Source organism: Danio aesculapii, chromosome 2 (genome assembly GCF_903798145.1).
Source record: "Danio aesculapii chromosome 2, fDanAes4.1, whole genome shotgun sequence".
In the NCBI taxonomy this organism is placed as follows: domain Eukaryota; kingdom Metazoa; phylum Chordata; class Actinopteri; order Cypriniformes; family Danionidae; genus Danio; species Danio aesculapii.
In genome coordinates, this window is record NC_079436.1 from 22,132,890 (window position 1) to 22,160,289 (window position 27,400).

General features: G+C 36.0%; 1 protein-coding gene across 1 annotated transcript in view; it reads right to left on the reverse strand.

Moving 5' to 3' along the window:
* Window positions 1–27,400, reverse strand: part of fam110b (family with sequence similarity 110 member B) — a 99,772-nt gene that overhangs the window by 38,420 nt on the left and 33,952 nt on the right. Inside the window, exon 2 of the mRNA XM_056474747.1 lies at window positions 1,968–2,058. The gene's annotated coding sequence lies outside the window, so the exon portion shown is untranslated. The remainder of the gene's footprint in view (window positions 1–1,967; window positions 2,059–27,400) is intronic.

Sequence of the window (27,400 nt, forward strand, 5' to 3'; positions counted from 1 at the left end):
ACAAATTATCACAATAGCATACTTGAACTTAATGCATTCCCGAGTGTGTTCTATGATAAATGTTTGTAGATGCAGTAGAAGTGTTTGCTGTTACATACCTGAGGCCATAGAAGTGTAAATAGCAGGGGTGGGCAAACTCTGTCCTGGAGGGCAGGTGTCCTACACAGTTTAACTCCACCTCTAATCAAACACACCTGCATATAGATTCCTAGTGATCTTGACGACACTGATTAGCATCTTCAGGTGTGTTTAATTAGTGTTAGAGCTAAACTGTGCAGAACACTGGCCCTACAGGACCGAGTTTGCCCACCCCTGGTATATAGTGTATGTTCAACTGCATTTACACCAAAATAAACATATTTGAACAGAACGAAAATAAACAAACACAAAAAGTTAGTTTTGTTAAAAATATGAAGCTACAGTATGACCAAAAACATTAGTCAGGATTTCAAACGGAAAAAGGGGGCCAGAGACATAAGTATGATTTTGTACAAAAACAAAACATGGCACAAAAACAAAACAAAAACCAACAATAAAGCTAGAGTTTTATATGAAAATAAAACAGAACAAAAAAAAATTTACACTAAATTAAAAACTAATGGTCAAAGACATCAGTATGCATTTGGACTGAAACAAAACAAAACAAAAAACAAAACAAAAAACAAAACAAAACAAAAAACAAAACAAAACAAAACAAAACAAAACAAAACAAAACAAAACAAAACAAAACAAAACAAAAACAAAACAAAACAAAAACAAAACAAAACAAAACAAAACAAAAACAAACAAACAAAACAAAAACAAAACAAAACAAACAATACAATACAATACAATACATACAATACAATACAAAACAAAACAAAACAAAGTCAAAGACCATCAGTCTGCATTTGGACTGAAAAAAAAAAACAAAACAAAACAAAAACAAAACAAAACAAACAAAACAAAACAAAAACAAAACAAAACGCAAGAAACAACAGTCAAAGACATCAGTCAGCATTTGTACTGAAACAAACCAAACACAACAAAATTGTTTATCTGTATTTATATTTATCTGTTATTGTTGTTGTTATTGTTGATGTTGATTTTTTGTTTGTTTGGTTTTGGTTTTGATGAGGATTTATTGTGAATTTGTTATTTTAATTGTTAGACCCCAGGAAGAATAGTGGCTACTACAGTATGTTGGTAGTGGTTAATGGGAATCTAAATAAACAATAAACAATATAGAAGCAAAGCAAAATAAAACTAAACATGAAGCACTGACCAAAACCATTGGACTTAATTTTGAATAGAAATTAAACAAAAAAAGGAAATAAACTAAATAAAAAGGAATAGTCAAAGCTTTCAGAAAAAGGATTGTTCAGTTTGTACGCAGAGATAGTACTGGGAGTTTTTTGTAATGCAAATACACCTTCAATATGAAGTCTGTCTATTATAAAAATCATCATCTCCGGTTTACTCAAACAAATAAACCAGACACACCACCGATGACTTGACCCGAGCATGCAATTTCTCATTTCCTTTTTCAATAGTTGTGTTACCCAATGAACAAAAAAGGCACCTCGAACATCATACAAATACACTTTCTTATCTTGTTAGGGAGTCTGGAACACCTTGACTCTACCCAGATGACTGTACTGCGATCTGCACATCTGAAGGGTTGAGAATGATCAAAGGGAAAGTGTCGGCTGCTACAACCCACAAGCTTAAGAGGAAATGACATGGGGAAAACTCGTCCCGCACTAAAAGCTGCTCCCTCAGGTAACTCTTGTTTTTCAGAGAAGGAACATCTGCTAACATACACATCAACAAACGCAGCACACTAAAAGGACCTGGGAATGCAAACAGCCTCTCTGCCTTCAGCACTGCGGATGTCCTAATGAAATGTTTGTTGGTATATTGACGGTAGTTTGGATAGTGTTGTTCTTTACATCTGGTACTGGATGGAAAAGCGTTTAGTAACCAACCTGTGTGTGGCTCAGGTTTTGGCAAGCTCTGAGCTGCTGTCCGAGCTGCCCTTGTCCTCCAGCTGCTGCAGGTTATCAGTAGGGGTGACACCTTGATGAGAGAAAAACAAGAACTCGTCAGTGCATTTTAAAATATTTTTTTACAAAGCACAGGCAACCAGAAAATTAGGCCCAATCCCAATTCTCCCCCTTAGCCCCTTCCCCTTACCCTCATTTGCGCATTCATGTGAAGGCAGTAGGAGTGTCCCAATTCTATTTATCTTGAAGGCGTAGAACTATGGAAAAGGGCTAGATAGCCATTGAAACAGAGATTTTTTATGACCACACTAAAACCAAGAGGTCCAAAAATTTCCCAGAATACACCATTTACAATGGCTACATGGCTGCACACAGAAGTAAGATTTTTGTCATTATTAAGAATTTTTAAGCAACAAACAAGCATATTTTTAATACATTCATAACCTGTGTTTCGTGTTTTACCATCACACTTTAAATAAATAAATAATTAATTATTAATAAAAAAACCCTAAATTTGGCTATTTATAATCCATAATAACTCCGTAGTTCAGAGGGATTGCGATGACATATGATGACGTGTGCAGGTGCTTGTAGTGCCGTCCCATTTATTAGGGGTAAATTTTGAATCCTTTCCCTTCACACTCTGTTTCAAGGGCCAAGGGGAAGGGGAAAAGGGGAAGGGGTACAAAATTAGAAACTGAGATTGAGCCTTAGAAGTTCATCCAAATAATTGTTAGGAACAAATGCAAGTTAGTTTATTTGTTCAATTTTTGTAACATTTACACCTAAACTAAAAGAAAAGAAGTGTTTCTGACTGTACTGATTTGTACTTCTAAAGGGTTAAGATTGATCAAAAGGTGTGAATTAGCTCTTTTGGTTTTTCTAATGAGTAAAAGTTATGTATTTGAATGTATTTTTATTTTGAAGCAAAAATTAAATACAGATTTTTAGAACAATTAGCAAATTCAAGATAATGATTTAGATTTTTTTTACACTTAACTAGTAAAACGCTTTTTAATACAAACTTGTGCAAGAACTATATATATATATATATATATATATATATATATATATATATATATATATATATATATATATATATACGATAAGTAACTCAAACTTATATGTATGTATAAATAACATATGATCATATAAAAAAAGAAAAATGCTTAATGAATCAAATGTCTTAAAATGTCTTAAAAAATAACATTACTTTTCATGTTATATTCTTTATAGTTTAAATAAAAGCAATACATGAATACATAACTACAAAATTAGCCTCCAATGGCAGAATATTTAAGGTTATATATTATTATATATTCAGACTACCTAGTTGCTCATTCTTCTACATAAATAAAGTTTAATATGCTATAAAAAATTGAACAAAATAAAAATAAAAGTTAGGAAAATTTATAAACCATAAGATCAACAGAAAATGAAACTACACATTTAATATTCTCTATGTCCTCCTAAAGTTACCAAAACATGATGTGAAAGGTCCCTTAAAATAAATGCTTTAGATGTCAGTATCAGTATTGTTAGTTTTTAAGATATCTATAAGCTTGTGCGCTCCAAAACCGTGGAAAAAAAATTAGCATTTAGAAGATATAAAACTGATCTAAACATGTAAAGCTTGTAGTTCGTCACTCCCGCCTAAATGGATCAACAGTTTTATTCACATCACCTCATACTTCAGTTTCTAATCAATCATCAATAAACAAATGCTCTCTAGTATCTAATAAGCCCCGCCCCCTTCAAGACGCTTGACATTTGAATTTCATTTAATACGCTTGAGCTCAACCACTCTCACAGGCAGAGCTGTGATAAAAACAAAACGTTAATGGCTGTTTTTTTTTTTTTTAAAAAAGGAGAGGCTACACTATATCTCACCCTTTCTTCATTTTTTGATTAAGATTACGTCAAACATTAAATAAAATGCACATTGCAAAGCACTTCACTGGACCTTTAAAAATAAAAATCTCAGAAAAAGGACCAACAACTTATTTTTTTAACCTCTTCCATGGAATGTTAATGATATGACATAAATTTTTAGAGATGAAGAAAGCAGTGCTTGAATGGGTTTAAAAGCATTCTAAAGCTAGTCATGTTTAGCAGCACAGTATATATGTCTAATCAGGAGATGGCTGAAACAAACTGAACTGTGACTGTGTGGACACTTGCAGCGAGTCCTCATAAATACAGAGAGTGAATGATGAGTGTTTGTGTGTTCTTTCAGTGTTAATGAATCATCATGCCACTACAGAAAGCAGCAGATGTTGGAGCTTCACATCCTCACGGCGCCACAGTTTGTCATTTTATAGGGGATTTTCCTCTGGACATCCGAGTTATGAGAAAAGACAAACTGGCAGCTCAGGGCTCAGCACAATAATGAAGCAGTAACCACTTCAAGCCATAACAGTCAACAGTTACAGCCAGGACAGCAAAACTTAGACTAATCAATCATAATTACTTTATATTAAAGTATAGATTTTTATGTGATAGTATCAATATGTTAAAGGGGGTAGTTCACCCAAAACTGAATATTCTGTCATCAATTAACTCGTCACTTATTCCAAAACTGTTGGACTTTCTTTCTTATTCACAAAAAAACCTGTAACCATCGACTTCCACAGTATTTGTTTTTCCTACAAGAAGTCATGGTTACAGGTTTTCAGCTTTGTTTAAAATATCTTCTTTTGTGTTCATCAGAAAACAAGAAACTCTTAAAGGTTTGAAACCACTTGAGGGTGAGTAAATAATTAGTATGTTTACATTTTTGGGTCAAATATCCCTTTAAGATTGCCTGTAGTCTGCTCCAAAAACAGTGGCAAAAACAAAATTTAGAAGATATAAGGTCTATAAAGCCAAACAATTTGTCAGATCTTCTGACCACTAAAATGCTCTCAAGTATCTGAAGTATACCGCCCACTAAAAGACGGGGCTGATAGCAGATCATATTGTATGGGCAAGTTGGCACAGACCACAAAACATTTGATTTCTACACTGAATGGTGTATTTTAAAATAGAGTCAATGGGCCCCAATCTACACCGGGCACAATAAAGCGCAAGACGTGTTTGGCGCAATTTGTTGCTATTTTCAGATCAGCGCAACCCTAATTTTCCCGTTTTGCACCACGTTGTTTAAATAGCAAATCCATTTGCGCCACTTTGTGGACTCACTTGGGTGTGCCGGTCTAAAATAGAGGTATTTTTGTATACAAGTATAAAAACCATGCCTTCTTCATCTTGGGGGGCTGGTTTTTAGTTTATTCATGACAAACTGCACTTGTATAATGTTATTATTATTAGCAGTTTTATTTATTATATGCATATTTATATTTGTTTTAATAAAAACAAGTTTAGATTTGTCCACCTGTGGGGTTTTGGAGACATAAGCGTCACTATACTAGGACATAAGAATAGGACGTGTGTTTGGATATAATGTTTGACCAGACTTTGTTATCACTGTTCATTTATTCATTTGCTGGAAATTATGACTGAATTTAGAAAAAGTTTTGAAACAAGCCTTGCGCTTAACAAACAAAATTAAAGAGCCCCTATTATGGGGTTTTGAAAATGACCTTCCAGCTAAGGATTAAATGTGAAAGTACACAGTGTTTAAAACTATTGATTAATTTCTAAAAGAGTCCACTCATAGTGCTTCAAATGAATCGTCTTGATAACAAGTCTTTAGCCGTTACGGCATGACATCGATATGAAACTTAAGCCCCGCCCAATTGTTGCGCACGCAAACCTGAAAAACTTTTTTAATAAAAACTAAATTTTCTTGTATTATGTATTCTGTTCCCTGGAATCTACACGCTTACAATGGGGGATTCGTCAGCCGCTTGTTAAAGGACGGATCAGAAAAGACTTGATGTATGGGACTTTTGTTCCACTGCCATTTGTCATGCTATGGCCACCGTCAGCTGTTCTTACACACGTGCAGCGGTCAAGGTTCAGAATAGTTCAGCTTTTGCCACTGTGTGAATTAATGATTGTGTGTCATGGTTGCAGTAGAGCAATATGCTGGTGTTTAACTGCACTGATTTAATGCACTACTCCTGCGTTTGGCTCACATACATACCTGCAAAATCCGGTTTGGGGTGGTTGAAATTACGGGAGTTTTCTGAGAAAAACAAGAGTGTTGGCAGGTTTGCTCACACACACACTATGCACTCTGACTACTTCAATATTGTTGATAAGCCGTGGTGGGCATTTCACTCTGTCTCATGCTGAACGCTGTCGACCAATCGTAACAGGCTGTCATCGGTCCAATCAGCGCAGATTAGCTTCGCGCAGAGCAGGGGTTTGGGAACAAATGAATCGCTGAACGAATCATATGGGACTCGCTGGGATACTTAGGTAAAAATAAATGCACATTATAAGACAATGAAAGTGTTTTTGGATCTTGCACACATATCAGCCTGTTGTTGGAGACCCCCAAAACCAAAATATGAACTTTTTCAATGTATAATAGGGGCTCTTTAAATATGTAGGGTAATGAATGTCTTTTAGTGGAGTGCGTACAACACAGTTTCCTTATACATGAAAGTAAAGGAGTAAAGTAAAGCGTAAAAGTAAAGAGAAGGTAAAGAGGCTGAATGGAGGAGGCTCATTTTTTATCCTCGCGGCAGATGGTCTGTTTAACAGTATTTCAGTTTTTCCACTTACAAAGTCCACCATGTAAATAGAAAATGAGTCATGGCACGACGCACCTGACTCTTAAAGGGAATGACATATGAGAACTCTGACAGGAAGTTAAAATAGGAAAAGTGGATTTGAACATGCCCTTAATGCTTTTGGCCATCTACTTTAGACTTTGCACCTAGATTGTTAAAGAGCCCATATTGTGGGTTTTTGAAAATGCCCTTCCATGTAGTGTGTCACACAGCTCTAAGTGAAGTGAAATATCCAGCTAAGGCTTAAATCTGTAAGTGTACAGTGTTTAAAACTATTGATTCATCTATAAAAGAGTCGACTCATAGTGCTTCAAACAAGTCGTCTTGATAACGAGTCATTAGGTGTTTCGTGATGACGCGGCTACGAAACACAAGAAGTTGCACCGCAAACACTAACAGAAAAAAAGTCTCACACACACACACACACACACACACAGAGAGAGACACCGGTCAAATGAAGTCACGCTGTGCGGATGGATATTATTGACTGTCTAATCAAAGATGAAACCTCAGCAATATAGCCCAGCCTTGAGCAGATCGAGTGCTTCTGGAAACTACATGCTTACAAAGAAGACTTCATCAGTTTGTTAAAGGAAGGATCAGTAAAGACTGTCAGAACATGGATCAGTGCATCATGGATCAGTTTTATTACCCCATTTCACCAGTGTAAGTACGTGCGATTAAAATTATTGCCTCGTTTACTCTAGCTTGCAAATTATGTATTTAGTTGTGTTTTGTTACATGTAACCGCATGTATTGTATCAGGTTAACTCTTTATATTCTCATATCGCGTGTAAAGCCACGTTGAAAATGTGCCGCGTGCCGCTTTGTTTACGGATCGTCAGCTGTTGCTACACGCATGCAACGGTCAAGTTTCAAAATAGTTCAGCTCAGTTTTCGAGGTGAGGTGTATAAATTGCACCCAGCAAGCTGAACTGCCGCTCTAGGTGTGTGTCGTGTCCTCGGGGAGGAGTATAATTATAGTGAAAACGAAAGGGACCCGTTAGTGAAATGAGCACCGGGGGGTGTCGCGGTTGAATTTGAAGAAGGGGGGTGGGGGGGTGGGGGGGGGGGGGGGGGGTTAGGGGAAGGGATCGGTGGATATAACTGAGCGCCGCAGATATAACGGAGCGATTCGTGGATATAACTGAGCGCCGCGCCCTCTCTATTCTGCCACCCTAAGTCTCCTCTATGGACGCGCCGGCCCTGTGTGTGCGCGTGTGTGTGTGTGTGTGTGTGTGTGTGTGTGTGTGAAAAGAGCAAGTAGACTGTGCCGGGCTAGGAGATCTCCTCACAAGTTCTTGGACTTTTTGCTCAATAAAATAGTTAGTCGTCAGTATTTTCTAGTCCATCGTCTGTGTTTACATTCACCCACTGGCAGCCTAAATTCACTATGAAGCGTGTATGCACTGTGACTACTTTTATATTGATGATTAGCTGCTGGGCATTTCACTCTGTCTCACGCTGAAGCCTTGTACGTGTCGACCAATCGCAGCAGGCTGTCATCGGTCCAATCAGCGCAGATTAGCTTCGCGCTGAGGAGGGGTTTGGTAACAAATGAATCGCTGAACGATTCATATGGGAGTCGCTGGGATAATTAGGTAAAAATAAATGCAGATGATAAGACCATGAAAGTGTTGTTTGACCTTGCATGCATATTAGACTGTTGTTGGAGACCCTTACAACCTAAATATGAGCCTATTTCATGTATAATATGGGCTCTTTAAAATATAACCCAATGTGTTTCAGTGTTTGTGCTTTAGCATAGCAAGCTAACTGGCCTAGCTGTGATTTAAACAAAATGCTAGTTTTTGGAAAGGATAGAAGCTATTTTATATGCCCAGTGCTGTCTTCATGTGTCAGTGGAAAAACATCACATTATCACACAAAAATAGTTTTGGTTGGCCCAAAATAAAGAAAAATTTTATAAAGAAGAATATTTTGTAGAATGTTGGAAACCGGTAACTGTCGACTGTTCTTCAAAATATCTTCTTTTAAGTTGACCAGTAAACAGAAAGACATAAGCTATGTTTCTATTAAAAGATGTGATTTAAATTTATGTGCAAAACTGGAATATCGCATAAAAGACATGCAACTAAAGCACAGTTTCCATCCAATGAGTCAAAGAACAAAATAGTCAATTCCTGATTATCTGGTGCCAAATATCAACTGTAAAAAACATAATTTGCTGCGGTAGGAGAACCGGAGTCAATCTTTTCTTTATTTAAGAAATAATTAAGAATTGGGGCGACGTGCTGCCACAGTGGGTAGCATGTTCACCTCACAGCAAGAAGATCGCTGGTTTGAGCCTCGGCTGGGTCAGTTGACGTTTCTGTGATGAGTTTGCATATTCTTCCCATGTTTGCGTGGGTTTCCTCCGGGTGCTCTGGTTTCCCTCACAGGTCCAAAGACATGTGGTACAGGTGAATTGAGTATTCTAAAACTGACTGTAGTGTATGAGTGTGTATGGGAGTTTCCCAGTGATGGGTTACGGTTGGAAGGGCATTCGCTGCATATAACATTTGCTGGATAAATTGGCGGTTCATTCCGCTGTGGCGACCCCAGATTAATAAAGGGACTAAGCCGAAAAGAAAATGAATAAATGAATGAATGAATGAATGAATAATTAAGAAGACGAGACACGCAATGAATGCGTGCTGAAGGCGTTGAAGGCATGAGACGCAGAGCACAGAGGCTCTTGACAGTTCTAGAGGTAATTAATAATATAATAACACAAACAGTGTAATTATTAAGGCGTTTTAGAATCTTCTTCATCTTATAACAAAATCACGCCTTTTTTAATGCACATACTGGAATTTGTTCGGTAAGAGTGTTTGTTTCCATTGTAGTTTATGCAAATTTTTTCATATTGAATAAAAAGTTATATGTTTTATATGTGCATTTTCAAAATGCACATAAATATAGGTGGATGGAAACACAGCTATAGTTGTTTGGAACCCTTTGAAGGTAGAAAGTGAGTAAATTTTCATTTTAGAGTGAACTATCCCTTTAATGTTCCTCTTTGTTAACGTTTTTCCCCTCAGATTAATGTTAACACAAAGTTTTTTTTTTTTTTTAAGGGCATATTCATCATTCCTCCCTGTAAAGCTGAACGCAGGGCACAGGGCACAGTTCACACGATTGATGATAGGAAGGTGCTGATTCCTCCTCATTGTGCACACATTAAGAGTGAAGAATATATGACTCAGAGAATCACATGTCCATCAACAGAATTCTAGGCACTGGAGAAGCATATAGAACGAATTAAGAGAATCACCTTAGTCTATATTTCATAGTTATGTGAGACGGAGGTCGAGATTCCTGACAGGAGTGGATGTCTTTCACGGCATGAGAGGAGATGCAGCTGGTTTTGATGTGAAGGGAATTCCTCAGAATTACTCATAACCTAACAAAAGTTTAGTAGTATGATCACTAGTAAGGTCACTATGATCCTCATGTCTGAGTATAGGAACAATTAAGGAGTATTGTATATTATATAATATTACAATATTACATTATATTATATTTTTACATTACATTATTTACTATATGACATCATATTAAATAATACATAATAATATAATATAACATAATACAACACAACATAACATAACATAACATAACATAATATAATATAATATAATATAATATAATATAATATAATATAATATAATATAATATAATATAATATAATATAATATAATATAATATAATATAATATAATATGATATAATATAATATAATATAATATAATATAATATAACCAAAAAAAATTAACCAAATGAAATAAAAATTATTTATGGAAAAAAAAAACAATTCCTTAATACATTGTAATTATATGAATAATAATCACAAATATATGTACTAATTAAGTTAAATAATTAAATAGTTATATAAATGGACAAATTATTTAAATAATATCTAAAAATAATAAAATATACACTTATATAAATACATTAAATAAATTAAAATAGTTACAATTAACTTAATTCAATCGATGAAGTCTTTAAAATGCTCTAAAATTATAATAATCTCTTTGATACACATCATAACGGAAGGAACTTGTTTTATCCAAACAACTCAAACATTTATGTGAATCAAGCTGATAATATCAATGAAAAATAAAGAAGTGCTTTATTTCAGCTGGGAAAACCACATTTGACCTCATTTATGCAACCATGTAGGTTTTTAAGTCCTGCATTCCAGGGTCAGAGGTGACCATGTTTGAGCAGAAGATAAATCCCATGGAGAGCCCAGAGACAGAGCCAAGAGGCGACTTTCACAGCTTCATTTATCTACGAGCAAACACCAATGCCTGCATTATCATTCCAGACGAGCCCCGAGCCATGAATCACACACAACAGCAGGTTCCCAAAACTACAGCCAACCGTGTCCTGTTCACTTACTACTAGTGTTATCACAATACTGGATTTCATCATTTATACTGTATTTCAAGATTATTAATGATACACTGAAATAAATATTCACTGGATTTGATACGTTTTAAGGTGAGTGGTTGCAAACAATTTATATGGGCTGAATTTAAACAAACTAAGTAAATTTAGCAATGTTCAACTTAATTTGTTTGTTTAAATTCAGCAAATATAAATTGTTTGCAACCACTCCCCTTAAATTGTATCAAATCCAATGAATAATTTCTTTCAGTGTAGTGTACAAAGATTTTTTTTACTGCTGATCAGGTCAGATTTTTGCCCTACCTGGCTAAAAATGTCACTGGCACAGCTGAAAAATAATGTGCAAGTTAAATACAAAATTGTAAAATCCAACAATTTTTTTTATTGCTCTTTAGTAGTGATAGCATTATGCCCTGTAAATATTTGTTGTTTTCGTAGTTTTTAAAACATCATGCTGTGGCTTTCTAATCAACTTCACAACTCTAATACTTAAGAAGAAACTACTAGCCTAAATATAGAAAATTATAAAGTCTGGATTATAAATTATAAAACAATTGGGATCAACAGAACAAATATGCAGATGAAAACAGTGATTTACGGTTTTAGGTAGCTTTGCCATCAGTTATTAATTCACATTAATGACTGCTTTACTTTAGTTCTAACTGGCTGGATTTTGTGCTTTACAGACAACTATTTTGATGAAATATGACAATTATTATACAATAGTCAACATTTGTAATGGATCAAAACCTTTAATCAAACTTGTCCTGTAACAATATTCAACAAAACTCAGTCGTGTTTTAGGACAATTTTGAAAAATGTTTTTGATCCACTTCAAAATGTAGACTAATGTATTCAATATTACATTCAGGTTGAACTATAACATAGTAAGATTGTCCATTGAAGCGCAATAATATGTAAAAGAGAACGCAGAGGAAAACTGATATTGTATCATCTCAATTGTGTTAGTACTGATAGATATTCAAACATTGACACTTTTTTCCATCAGTGCTACTTGCTACCATCACAATTTTACTCCAACATAAAAAAAAATAATAATTACTTTTGGTAAATTTTCTAGCGAGATGCTTAATTTTATTAAATTGGAACTCCCCTACACCTCCTAGCCATTCTTTATGGAATAAAAACATGTTTCATTATATTAAATTAGAAAAAAAATCATAAACACAATGAAAGGAACTGCTAGCAACTAGGAACTGCTAGTCCTCTCCATTAAACAGAAATTAGGGGAAAAACATACAGAGGGGCTAATAATTCTGACTTCAACTATATATATATATATTAGAGCTGCACAATAGATCATACAAACTGAAATTACAGACAATCTACAGACATCAAACAACAGCTCAGAAAGTCATTTTACTGCTGAATGCATTAGCCGTTTACGCTCAGCCAGTCTCTTTCATGCACACGCGAACACATACACACACACACACACACACACACAGAAACTCTTCACCTTGGATGCCGTTTGCCTTTGACGAAACTCTCATCATGCCATCAGACACCAGCAGCAGCAGAATCAGTGTCTCACAGAGCTTTAGTTTTAATGAGCAAACAAGCTACAGCGGGAAGAGGATTTACATCAGAGCTTTCTTTTCAACGCAGACTTCCCTTTGGATACCAAGTGAAGAAACAATCAGGTTTACTATAGCAAAATAAAACAATAACATTCACATAGGAATATGAGGGAAAATACTTTCACAGGAAATGCTTTTAATATTAACAACAAAGGATATGGGAAGTCAATAAATCCTTTTAACTACACATTGATCGGTAGCTAAATAAATGTAAAACGGAATCTAAGATTGCATTAACTACTCTTTGCATGTTTCTTGCTGCATACGGTCTTCCACTTACAAAAATACCATAGATATATAGTATCACATACGTACCCTGAGTATGCATCAATAGAGCTGACACATTTGAACAGTGCTCTCAGGACAAATGTCATTCAACTGCACTAGTCAAGACTAAAGCCAATCTGAAGATGCTGGACTTTAGTGCTGTGTACGGGTGTAGTAATGAGCAAACAAAGAAAATGGTTTACTTTACAAAAGTTTTTGTATGTCACGAACTTTTGCCGATAATACAGTCACTTACGGCATTGACCACAAAGTAGCACCAATTTCCACTAAATTCTAGGCTTATGCTAGTTTTGTTGAATAAAGTAAGCAAACAATGTAAATGAAATATGACAAGACACTGTGGTGCCAGAAACTTGCATTATTGTTGTTGGCTAAGTGAAGTAACAGCTAGTTTTTGAAGTAACTTATTAGGGTGCCTGATAACATAACAATGCCGGCGCCTCAATGTGCATACTGTCTACCGTAAATAACTGAATTTTACAAATGTTTTATTCCATTTAGATGGAAATGTGGATATGCACACTGAGATGCAGATATATCGATGGAATGAGAAGTGAATGCAGGAGAGGAGGTGTGTTTCAGGACGCGGATTAGATCAAATTTAACAGGGAGGGAGGATAATACATTTCCATGCACACATACACATGCTCTTTGTCAGCAATGCCCGTGCGGTCACTTATCCATCGATGTAGAAAAGTGATGTAAAATCATAATTTTCGGAATTTAAAAAAATATTTGCATAGTGATGACCGGGAAAACTCCCAATCATAGATACATGTATAAATGTTTACATATCTATGGCTCTGAATGGCCAGTCCTCCACTACACCATTCATTTCAAAGGAGCGCTACCCTATTAAGGCATTCCTTCCAATAGATAACAACAGGATAGGCAACATCTAATGCAAATATCTATTAGGGCTGTGTGATTAATCGAATCTATGAAATGTTGCGATTAGCTAAATCGCAAGAGGCTGCGATATGTATTATATAATTTCCCCGCCCAGAGCAAATGCGTGCACGGGGTCTGTGTGTGTGTCAATTGGCAGTCTTACTAGCCAATTGAGTGCGCACACTTTCTTTCTGCCCAATCAGAATTGCGCAACCAAACTATGTGGAACACCCACAAAAAAATTATAAATAAAAAAATTTAATAAAACAAGAAAGCGCGAACGAGTGGAATGATGTCTGCTGCTTCAGAAGCATTAATAGATTAATTAATATCAAAGAAAAACAGGACATCAGTAATATGGGAATATTTTGGTTTCAAAGTCACAAAAAATTAAAAGTTCAATGTTTTGATAGCTTCATGTGTATTTCGCGTGCATTCACGGCTCGCAATACAGGTATGTGCATCATCTGTTGTGACTGACTGTAATGTAATGTACTACAAAATATATAATTTGTCATTTCATTTTCATAGGACAGTTATATAGAGACGCATTAGTTGCAGAATTTTAAAGCGGTTTACCAATTTAAATGTAATTCAATGTGACTATACGCATGACTTAACGGAGAGCTTACGACCTACTAACTATGGTTTGCTTTAAGAACATGTTAACAAATTTAGTTACAAACTAGCTAGTAGTTACAAAGCCCTTAGTGTGGACTTTACCTTCCAGTTTAAGAAAGAACTTACGAACAGCTGGTGCAACTTGGAGATAACTAATGGCATAATGCACTACCTCGCTGAAGACACGGTGCCTTTTAATGCAGTAACCAAAGAGGGATTTTAAAAAAACTCATCTAAATGCAGGATAGGAGATATACACTTCTGTCTCGCACCTATTTTAGCCATTTTGGAGTGACACAGATATTTTGTGTAGCATCTGTGAAGATTATTTTGTTTTAGACAATATAAGCTACAGAAAGGTTTTTATCAGCCGTATTAGTTTATTAGTTTGCTGAGTGTTCTGTATTTTTATAATTAGTATTTTTGTTTGTATAATAAGCTACACTATCTCTCTAATTTGAATTCAACTTGTTTACAGAAAGATAAGGTCATTTTATTTGTTTACTGTTTGCTTTAGAGAAAAATTAGAAATTTAATTTCTGAATATTTAAAAACAATATTAAATGTTAATAAATGTTTAAGTAAGTTAATATCTTTTCAGGTGCTTTTTTTAACTAACACACTGCATTTTAGCAGTAAGAAGCTGCGATACCGTTTATTGAGCTGAAGCTTGACTACAAAATAAAATCGCAAATCAAATCGAAATCGCAGTATCTGTCAAAAAATAAAAATATACATATTTTAATTGCAATTAGATATTTTTCCCCAAATCACACAGTCCTAATATCTATGTAAAAATGCTATGATAATAAAAAAAAATACTAATAAAAATAGCAAAATCATTATTCTGCCCCCTAATGGCTTGGAGTATGAAAAAGGTCAAATTATATCCCTGCTGTCCAGATCAGAAAAGATCTGCAATCCAATTTTAGGTTGAGGAACACTGATCAAGAAGTTAAACATCAGACAGGTTCTTTTGGTAAACACGCAGCAAAAAAAAATGACAACAATGAAAAACAGCAGTTAAAAAAGTTTTACAGAATTGTGGATGGGTTTTCGCGAGCTCTGTGATGCACTTTAGTAGTGGCATATTTCAATAATGACTGGAATGTGCTCACCGTGCTAGTAATTCATTTAGAGGATTAATAAAAATAATATAAAGCAGGTTGAAATGTTGTGCGTTGAGAAAGTAACATAATCTAGAATATTTGTACAGTTTGTGTTAATGTAATTAAATCTCTGAAAGCTTTGTTTTCATCTGCATTAAGGTTCATTCTGCACTTCAATTAAGTTGTTTTATGTTTGCTATGGCAGCACTTTATAAAATAGATTGCTTTAAAAGTATCTTCATGGTAATAAGCATGAAAAAACAGTGAGTGTCTCTTTAGTGCATAGATCTCAAACTCAATTCCTGGAGGGCTGCAGCTCTGCATAGTTTTGCTCCAACCCTATTAAAACACACCGATTTAACTAATCAAGGTGTTCAAGGGTAGTGTTGTCAGGTGTATTTGATTAAGGTTGGAGCAAAACTGTGCAGAGCTACTGCCCTCCAGGAATTGAGTTTGAGACATATGAATAAGTGCGACTTTGACAGACTGAACAGAGATATTTAAGCCAAAGAAAGCCATGAGTCAAAGAAGATGGAGCCTCAAAAACACTCCCACCTATTACATCATCACAACAAAGGTGTATAAAGAGAGCAAAGGTTTTGGTCTGAATGGTCCTGGACGACCACACAGAATCAGAAGCTCCACCCTCCAGAGACAGATTGTGGCTTCAACAAAGAAAACAAAAAGGTCCTGCCAATGTTACTCTGAAAACATAAAAGTAACCATTTCAACAATTCATGAGGAATCCATCCCTGCTTCTCTTGGGACGTCTGAAGAGTATGAAAAAATTAAATACAACAAGCTCTCATTAACACAAGTTTTCAGAATCATAATGTGATTTATTTGCCAAGTGTGCCCAAAACACATGAGCAACTTTTTGTGGTTATCAGGAGCTCAGAATATATACATACATTGTAAAACCCAACAGTCAACTTAATCAAATGAAATGAGTGTAGTTAACTCAAAATTTACTGAAAGTTAATTCTACTCATTTGAAAAGAGTTTTGAACTCAGTGTTAAGGTAATGAGTTAATTAAATACCTCATTACTTCAACTTAAATGGAGTACGTTTACAGTACTCATTTAGATTAGATTTTTAACTCAAATGTATCGTAGCAATCGATTTTCTCAAATGGTTTGAGTTGCCTTAACTTATTGAGTTTTACAGTACTCAGTTGGTTTGAGTTCGCTTCATTTATTGGATTTTACTGTGCTGAAATTGCTTCATTTACTCAAATGATTCACAGTACTCATTAGAATTAGTTTTTGAACTTAAATGGTTTGTTGCAATCGGTTTCCTCAAATAGTTTGAGTTACCTTAACTTTTTGGGTTTTACGGTGTACATACAGTGCATACATATCACAAGATGACAGAATGACACTTAAATAAGTATAAAATCAAGCAAACAATACAAATTCTGAAAGTATATATAGACATCTAGATTGTTTATGCACACTTGTTAAACTGTACATTTTCCTACATTAACACAGGAACGCCCTGAAGCACTAAAGGCCCATTCCCCATCACCACACACAGGCTTCATTTTGACAAAGCAGGCCTCAGTGGGGCCAAACAGGTTGGAGGTGTGGCGGCTTTTTGCAGAGCCTCTTTTGTTTACCAACAAGGCCCGTGTGGGAGAGCCTGGCCTCTTTTGAGGAGGGAGATGAATAGGTTTGTTAGTATGTTAAAAGCTGGAAACAACAAAAGTTGCTTTACTAAAACATCCTTCCAGAGCAGATTTGCTTTGAGAAAGAGGCCAAGCTATGGGCTGGAAACCAGAGCAGCTTAAATGAGAGCTCAAACAGAGGAAGCAGCTGAAGGCAAAATTATTAGCCCTCCTGTGAAATGCTCATTCTTTTTCCAAATATATTCCAAGCGCTGCTTAATAGAGAGAGATTTATTTGACACATTTTTAAAAAGAATATTGGAATCCTCATAAAGAATCCTCATAAAAATGAGGATTGTTTATTGCCATCAGTGGTTCCACGAAAAAGTCTTAACATTTACAGAAACGTTGCATAACACATTAGGGTTTTTAAGATTTTCATAGGGGAAAATTATTGTTTTAGAAAACAAAATGCATTTATCTATGGAAAGGAGAAGAAATACTAGTCACTTTCATCACTTTTGCTATATTTATAGTTTGCTTTATATGTATACAAATGCTAAAATTAAATAAAAACATAGGTTAAGTAGGTCTTTCAAAAAATAAGTCTTTCAAAGATTGAATACAAACCGTTTTGTATATATTCTGGGATAGTGTCAAAGATTTCCACAATGCAGTCATTTATAAGACACATGTGTATGATATTTTAATTATTATTATTATTTTTCCTTATGAAAATTGGATTCTTAGCTGTTCAGGCATTTTTATCTATTAAAATAAAAAAATCTATTTTTTAAATAACTACATAATTTTAGAGGTTTGAGGTCTTTAAGTTTTTATTGTGGAAATAAATTAATACGTAAATGTTTGAAAAAATAAAAATAAAAAAATCACCACACTAGGTAAAATGCAGTTCTTTTTCATTTTCGGTTTACTAAAAGATCCTAACAAAAAAAAACTACCACACTATCCACAAAAATATAAAGCAACACAAATATATTAATGTATTATGTGATGCTAAAGACCGAAGTAATAATTATTTGTATAAAAAAATAAAATAAAAAATAATATATATATATATATATATATATATATATATATATATATATATATATATATATATATATATATATATATATATATATATATATATATATTAAATGATTGTAAATTGTAATATTACCATTTTTACTGTTTTTGGTGTGTTTAACAGACTTTAAATGAGATATGAGACGAGTTATTTTTATTGTGTGGACTTGATGATCTTTTCCATAAAAATAATGAACTGGCATTAATATGGAGCGCTATCGCTTTATCTTGTGAGCGTCAGTAGAGCAGTAAAAGTGGTGTGTTTGTTTTAGTCAGTCAGTGTGGTCATTATGAGTCTGCTGAGGATGAGAAGAGAGACAGAGCGAGGCTGAGTAGTGCTGAGTGAGCAGAACTGCAGCGCTTCTCTATCTCTACAGGTTTCATCAAGGCTCAGCTGGAGAAATTCATCTGGTGCACACAAGCCAAGCCAAGGACATAGACTACAGCAAGAGTCTCTCCATTTTTCAATCCTCCAGCTATTCAGGGAGGAGTAGTTGACAGCATTCGTGTCACTGCTGCAAATATAACCATTCTCAGATTTGTCAAAATGCTTAAACCTGGAAAGAGCTCAACGGGGATTTATTTTCTGCTTGGTCAGACTGTTGACAATGTTTTCACAGTTCTGACCACACAAAAAAGGATATATAATTAATTCATTTTCCTTCGGCTTAGTTTCTATTTTAGAGGTCACTACAGTGGAATGAACTGCCAACTATTCCAGCATATGTTTTATGCAGCAGATGACCTTCCAGCCGCAACCCAGGGAAACACCCATACACACTCATTCACACACACTCGTATAGACAATTTAGTTTATTTAATTCACATGTAGTGCATGTCTTTGGACTGTGGGGTAGAGGGGAGCACCCAGAGGAAACCCATGCCAACACAGGGAGAACATGCAAACTCCACACTCGAAACAGCAACCTTCTTGCTGTGAGATATTATATTGTATTGTATTATATTACATTATATTATTTTATATTATATATGAATGTATATTATATTATATTATATTATATATATAAATGTTTTTTTTTCCTTTATAAAATTTTAACATAATAATTTACATAATAATATATATAATTTCTTTATACAATTTTCTTCAAAGTGGTGATAATATGTTGGATATCAAACAGGTAAATATGATGATGTCAAACAGGAAGATAATAAATTAATAAAAATACAATTTTCTTTTTGTTAAATTAAATAAAATTAAAAACACACAAAACGGTAAATTTAGAATAATAATTCATTAGTTAGTGTATTTACCAACATAAACCAAGTATGATTTCTTTGATATCTTGTATAGCATTTATACATTGTTCTATATAATCTAGTTTTTCTTGTTAACATTAGGTAATGCAGTGAGTTAACATGAACAAAAATAACGAACGTTAAAAAAAATATGCTATTTAACTTAAGTAACATTAACGTTAACAAGACGAATAAACACTGTAATAAATGTATTACTAATAGTTTACTCACAAAACAAAAACAAAACAAAAAAAACAGTTTTTAAACCCTTTTTAAAACATTGTTAAAAAGTCCACCTTGTAAAATGCTTGTAATCTTTAATGAAGCGTCAGCATGGACAATAGCAGTATTATGTAAAGCTGTGATAAATCAATGATGGATGGAATATCAAATAGCTGTGCCACGTGAAAAGCAGCAGGAGAGTCAGGAACCCACACAATCAGTTTGCGAATAGCAGTGTGTGCAGGATGAAACACATGTGCTGTACAATCCTCATTCACATTCTGGCCCATTTCAAGAGCTCCGGGTGCTGCATAACATCCACTTATGAATAATGGCACTCAGGTCTCTGTTTACTAAAAACAAGTCATGCATCATATAAATCAGCCAATCTGGATTTCATCAAGAATGCTGGCTCAAATATTGTTAATATATTTTACTGAAAATAAACACCTTCAGAATATTTTTTCGCCAGGCAGTTTTAAAAATAACTCTCACCTACACCCCCAAAAAAGTCTCGATAACATATCAAAAGAGGAGAGACAAGCACAAACACTCACTGAAAGCACAACAATTTGACAGGTTAGAAATTCAGAGAATGTGAGAGTCGGATGCAAACACTGGCGGTCCTTGCATCATACAAAACTGTCAGAGCATATGAATAATGGGAGAGGCAGATGAATCTTGAAATAGGGATAATTCCAACATTTATACATTATGTTTAGACAATACTAGGAAAATTTCAATATCAACTTGTAGTTTTTTTCCATTTGAGGATTTTAATAATTGTTTTGTAAAAAAAAAAATAATAATAATAAATAAATAAATAAAAACAAAAACTGAAAGTTCTGTGTTTTTGACAATATTGCAAGTTCACTGAAACCTGGCTTGAAATATTACATAAATATTTTTTTTTTTACATGAATATTTAATACTCCTCAATGAACTGCCACCTTATCGTGGTGGAGAGTTTGAATGCCTGAGTGATCCTAAGAGCTATGTTGTTGGGGGCTAACACCCCTGGTAGGGTCTCCCAAGGCAAAAAGGTCTTAGGTGACAGGTCAGACTAAGTGCGATTTAAAAACCCCTTATAAGTACAAAAACATTGACAAACAACATAGGGCTCGTATGCGATTGCCTGGTGGCACGGAATCCAGCCGGGCTTAGCCCGAAGGAGCGACATGAGGCCATCCTCCCGCAGGCTCACCATCTGCAGAGGGAGTCGTAAGTGGCCAGTGCATTGTGGAACCGGTAGTGGTCGAAGGTTAGGACCACAACAACCCGATTGTCAAGCACAGAAACTGGCTCTTGGGACATGGAATGTCACCTCACTGGGAGGAAAGGAGCTCAAGCTTGTGCGGGAGGTGGAACGGTACTAGCTAGAGATAGTTGGGCTCACCCCCACGCACAGCTAAGGCTCTGGAACTCAACTTCTTGAGAAGGGCTGGACTTTCTTCTACTCTGGAGTTGCTCACAGTGACAGGCGGCGGGCTGATGTGGGCTTGCTTATAGCTCCCCAACTTAGCCACCATGTGTTGGAGTTTTCCTTCGGGTCAGGGATAGGTCTCTCACTGTGGTTTGTGCCTATGGGCCAAACACCAGTGCAGAGTAACCGGCCTTCTTGGAGTCCTTGGGAGGGGTGCTAGAAGGTGCTCAAACTGAGGACTCCGTTGTTCTCCGTTGTCCGGTGTGCTCCAACTATAGGGAGGAGGATCCAGACGATGATTGAACCTAGGATCCAGGAGGAACAATGTGGTTTTCATCCAGGCTGTGGCACACTGGACCAGCTCTATACCTTCACCAGGGTGCTCGATGGTTCATGGGAGTATGCCCAACCAGTCCACGTGTTTTGTGGACTTGGAGAAGGTATTCGACTGTGTCCCTCGTGGCATCCAGTGGAGGGTGCTCAGGGAGTATGGGGTCAGAGGCGCTCTGTTAAGGGCCGTCTCGTTCCTGTATGAACAGGGTAGGTAGTCTGGTTCGCATTGCCGGCAATAAGTCAGACTTGTTTCCAGTGCATGTTGGACTTCCCTTGTCACCAATTCCATTCGTAATTTTTTTGGACAGAATTATGTGCTGGAGGGGGTCCAGTTCATGGACCACAGGATTTTATCTTTGTTATTCGCAGACTATGTTGTTCTGTTGGCTTCATCGAACATGGACCTTCAGCATGCACTGGGGCGGTTTGCTGCAGAGTGTGACGTGGCTGGGATGAGCATCAGCATCTCCAAGTACGAGGCCATGGTGCTCCACCAGAAAAAGGTGCTTTGCCATCTCCAGGTTGGAGGAAAGTCCTTACCCCAGGTGGAGGAGTTCAAGTATCTTGGGGTTTTGTTCACTAGTGAGGGAAGGATGGAACGTGAGATTGACAGGCGGATTGGTGCAGCAGCAATGCGGTTGATGTACCGGTCCTTGTGGTAAAGAAGGAGCTGAGACGAAAGGCAAAGCTTTTGATTTACCGGTCAATCTAGGTTCCTACTCTCACCTATGGTCATAAGCTTTGGGTCATGACCGAAAGGACAAGATCTCGGATACAAGCGGCCGAAATGAGTTTCCTCCACAGGGTGGCAGAGCGCATCCTTATAGATAGGGTGAGGAGCTCTGACACCCGGGAGGAGCTCGGAGTAAAGCCACTGCTCCTCTACATCGAGAGAAGTCAGCTGAGGTGGCTCAGGCATCTGTTTCGGATGCCTCCTGGACGCCTACCTAGGGAGGTGTTTCAGGCATGTCTGGGGAAGACCGAGGACACGCCGGAGGGAAATGCATCGGGATCTGGGGAAGTCTGGGGTTCTCCCCTAAGACTGCAGCCTCCGCAACCCGGCCCCGAAAAAGCGGTAGAAATGAATGAACGAATGAATGAATGAATGAATATTTAATAATATAACTTCTTGTAACATACTTACTGCAATAAACAGTAGTGTATAGGCCTATTTCCTTTAAGTTAAGAAGTAATGGATTTATAGGTGTGTATTTTAACTTCTTTTGCATCAAATATGCACTTCAAACTTTTTCTTCATTGAGACATGTTGAATTCATCTTCCATCATTACAATGTTTGCAAATTGCATTGTGTCATTTCTTACCAATTTTTTTTTTAATGTTTTTTCTATTATTTTCTGTAAATGTTCTTCTGACCGTGACATGTTCACACCTAAATGGCTATAAAACACACATTTAAGGATTATATGCAACATCCTTAATTTATAATTTAAAGAGATCTCTCCACTTAAGTACCATGCTTGGAGAGAAAATGTGCTTAAAGCATCAGAATCGGTATCGGCCGATCACCATGACTTTGGAGCATCTCTAATATTATAATATATATAATAATATAAAACATCCCTAATATATAAATTATAATATAATTATATTTATTTAATATTTATAAATATATTTTTGAATAAAATGTATTTAATATTATTAAATTTAATATTATTAATACAAAAATATAAAACATACAGTAAGTAAAAGATGAGATGAGTAATAAAAATTTAAATATATAAGTAAAAAAAAAAATAATTTGTATAAATAGAATATATATTTCCAGCATGTATTTGCTTTCAGAAAACAACAAAAACAAAGCAACATCCCAAACATTCTCATATAGATCAAAATAACAACAAATAAACGCTAGAGGATACACAATGCAAGATTAATGGATGCAATCACACACCTTCCACAGCTCACAGTGCCAGATTACAGCCAGCCAGTCGTGACATCAGCTGTGTGTGTGATTCCGACACCAGCAAACACACACACACACACACACACACACACACACACACACACACACACACACACACACACACACACACACACACACACACACACACACACACACACACAGTCATCTGCCCACAGCCACCCACTCCTTTCTAATCTAATTTCAGTCTCTCAACCAGCTGCTTGTGTCGGCACACTGAGGCCGGTGCAGAGTATCAGCTATATTAAATTTTCATAAACCAAATCTTTCGAGGACAACCTGATACTGCTGTTCTTTTAATAAGTGGACCGGCTGGACAAAAGACACTGTGGATTCGGACCTCACCCAGTTTATTCACTATGAAAAAAAAAACACACAGTCATCATCATAACCTTACCTTTTAAACTGCCTTGTTACGCAAAAACTAGAGCATTCAGCACAACATTCCTCCTTGAACACAACACACCATTGTTATAAAGCACACATTCAATTCACAGCCTTGTCCAATTAAAAAAAAACATGGCAGGATGAGTGACCGTGAACCGCGGTGTCAGATATTTTCTCTTCCATGACCTCATGGAGCAAATGCATTGATGCCTTCAGCCCAGTTTTCACTATCAGCAGGTTTGGCAATGTAAGTCACTGGCAGCAATAAGCACAAGTACTCGGGTAATCAAATGATGATTCATAAAATCATCTAATCAATAATGAAATTTCAATCTATTTTCAGTTTTTTAGTTGCAATTGTTATTTTGACGGTCTCCTTTAATCATTTTGTTTACTGTGTAAGGCATAAAGTACATCCAGCCGGTTGTTAAGACTGAACAGCTTTATTCTGCTAAAACAACTGGATAGATGTAGATTATAAATAAGTCAATTATTTTTATAGCACCTTTCACAAACAAAAAGTTACAAAGTGCTTTACAGTAAAAGAAAAAAAATCCCAGTTCTTACACAGCTACTTGCCACAAAAGTAAACAATAAGACATAAAACATTGACCTGAACTATCATAATTAAATATCTCCAAATTAAATGTAATGTTTGCAGAAAGTAAAAAAAAAAAAGTTTTTAAATGTCTGGATGGGGAAGGGATCGACAACACAGGAAGTGCCATTTGGAAATAGAGTGGTCTAGGGCTGGGCGATAAAATCAGTATCAATATTTATTGACCGAACACCATAGTCAATATTGATAAAAAAAAAGATTCGGTATGAAGTTTCGGTATGCAGCTCTATAGTTTTATTAAAATGTGGCTGCTGAGTGCGCTTCTTGGTAGCAATGCCAATAAGCTTAGGGTGTTGTGCAAGCGGCACACACGTGAACTGCGTGCATTTTCCAGCCCCACCTAGTTGAAAACATCTGAACTTTTCCGAATGCCGCAAGCGCACCACGGTAAATGGTACACGTAAATGGTCAAGGAATCCAACCGTACGCGCTTGTCACTTCAGGGCAGAATAACAACACATGCGAAAATGAGTGCCGTATAGCAGCAATGAAGAGATTGTAAATAAAAAAGGATTTAAGGAGGTCACCAGAGTGGCTTTTTGGTTTCTTTTTTTGTGCATCAAAGCCACTAGCTCCCCTTCTGAGTTTTTAGCATAGGGGGTAATATTAGTCATTCAACTTCACAATTTGTAATGCTGTAATATGTATTTGATTAATGATGGTAGGTTCCTTTACGTGAAAGCTCAGATTTGATTTTCAGAATTTGTGTTGTTGACAGAATTTGAGGTTTACTGCATCATTATTATTCACACCTTCAAGTTTGCTTTGAATGTTCAGTGTTTACACATTGCCATTGCACACACTTTGTAACCTTTTATTTATCAGGTTTAAGGGTCTCTTTAACACTTATGTTTATTTGATTATAAAGAGATGCCATACATTGTTTAAATATTTTTGTTTTGAATTTAAAATATTAAAACTATTTTCCTTAGTAATGTTGACAAATTAAAATAAAGTGACTAAATGAAAAAATCATAATATTCCTAAATGTATTGTTAAAAAAATATTCAATAATTATCGATATCGAATGTTATAAAACAACATATCGTGATAATCTTTTTTGCAATATCGACAGTGGTCCCTCATTATTCGCGGGTGTTTCGTTGTAAAAATAACACGCAATAGGCGAAATCCGCTAAGTAGTCAGCCTTATTTTTTCTATTATTATAGATTTTTAAGGCTGTAAAACCCCTCACTACACACTTTATACACTTTTCTCAGACAGGCATTAACATTTTTACCCTTTTCTCTCATTTAAACACTCCAGTATTATAGAAGGAGACCAGTGATCAAAACCTGTTGTCAGCGGCAAACATTCCTAGCTGGGCACTGCAGACAGCCACCGACTTGCTGCGCCAGTGTGCGTACCCTGAAGTAAACCTATGGTTACAATTCTAAAATGCATGGCGCTGCATGGCATGGCACATCCGGTGTGCGACCCCATTTAAGATAAATGTGTGCTGCCGACAGTTACAACCCTTTGTTGTAACTGACACTGCTAGCGAGCAAATATTTATGTTAATTAGGCAAGCTGAACCCATACTCTACTGTACAGTAGACATGAAGATTGATTAACAATAGTCGACAGCCAATCAGAACGCAGAACACAATGCGCTGTAAAAAAAAAAACATGTCAAATTGCACCAAAAAAAATCTGCAAGGCCGTGGAAGGTGAACCGCATTATAGCAAGGGACCACTGTAGACAATAATAACTGTATAATGTTATTAAACCATAATAAAACAATGACTGCAAGCAGCAAAGAACCAAAACAAAGCTGGACACCTTCTTGTGACAGACAGCCACATGCCAAGCAAGAACACAATCTGCTGTATGTCCTCCACTGTTGTTGACGAGGCTGTCCACATTACATCTAAACGTGGAAAGTGTGAATGGTGCCACTCTCTTTCTCTTTTTGAGTCTACTGTACATTTGAAGTAATGGACTTGAGTTTGCAAAAGATGTGATTTGTGAAGGGACTATATGGCTTTCGTCATCTCTACATTTTGATGTACACCATGCCTACAAAATAATAGCCAATTAATACTTCCGTAAGTTGGCGGTTCATTCCGCTGTGGCGACCCCAGATTAATAAAGGGACTAAGCCGAAAAGAAAATGAATGAATAATACTTCTGTGTCAAGTGCAAGTGGTACAGTAGGTTCGGTGTTCGGTGCCTTCACAAACTCTGAATTGGACCCTGAACCGAACCCTGATGCACACCTCTCAAAAAATTACTACATGTCACAGCAACGTAAAGCACAAGATCTATGAATGGTCGGCTTGGTAGTGGTGATGAAATGATGAGAGACGAATGTTTGTCAAAGGCGAAGCAGTGGCGCAGTGGGTAGCACATTCACCTCACAGCCAGAAGGTCGCTAGTTCGAGCCTCAGCTGAGTGAAAACAGCATACTTTGAAATGTCATTATGAACCAACCATAATCAAATATTCCAGAGAGTGGTGTAATAATTAAAAGTAACTTTTTTAACTTCTATTGAAATATTACAGGACTAGCAGACTGTTAAGCCTTGCTAACATCTGGTTTTTACAACTGAATACAGGTGTGACTGTTTGTTTTGTTGCAAAACAGGAATTAAAATTGTTTCAATGCTGTAATCTCCTCTTGATTAGGTTCACTTTTAAAGGGTAATAGGGCTGCAAAATTTCATCTCAACATCAACATCATTGTGCAAATCCATATTAGTCACTTCAAAAGGATGTCCAAAGTCAAAGAGGGTTCATAGTTCAACACATATACAATTTGTGGATTAATTTAAAAGTTCAGCTATAGAGTAAAAGATTATCCTTTGTATGTTTTTAAGGCCTGAAACATTTCAAACAAGTTTAAAGAATAATCCAAAATCTGTAATTGTAACGTACAGGGAACGCTGACAAGGAAGTGCGGATCCAAATGCAGGATTTATTCAAC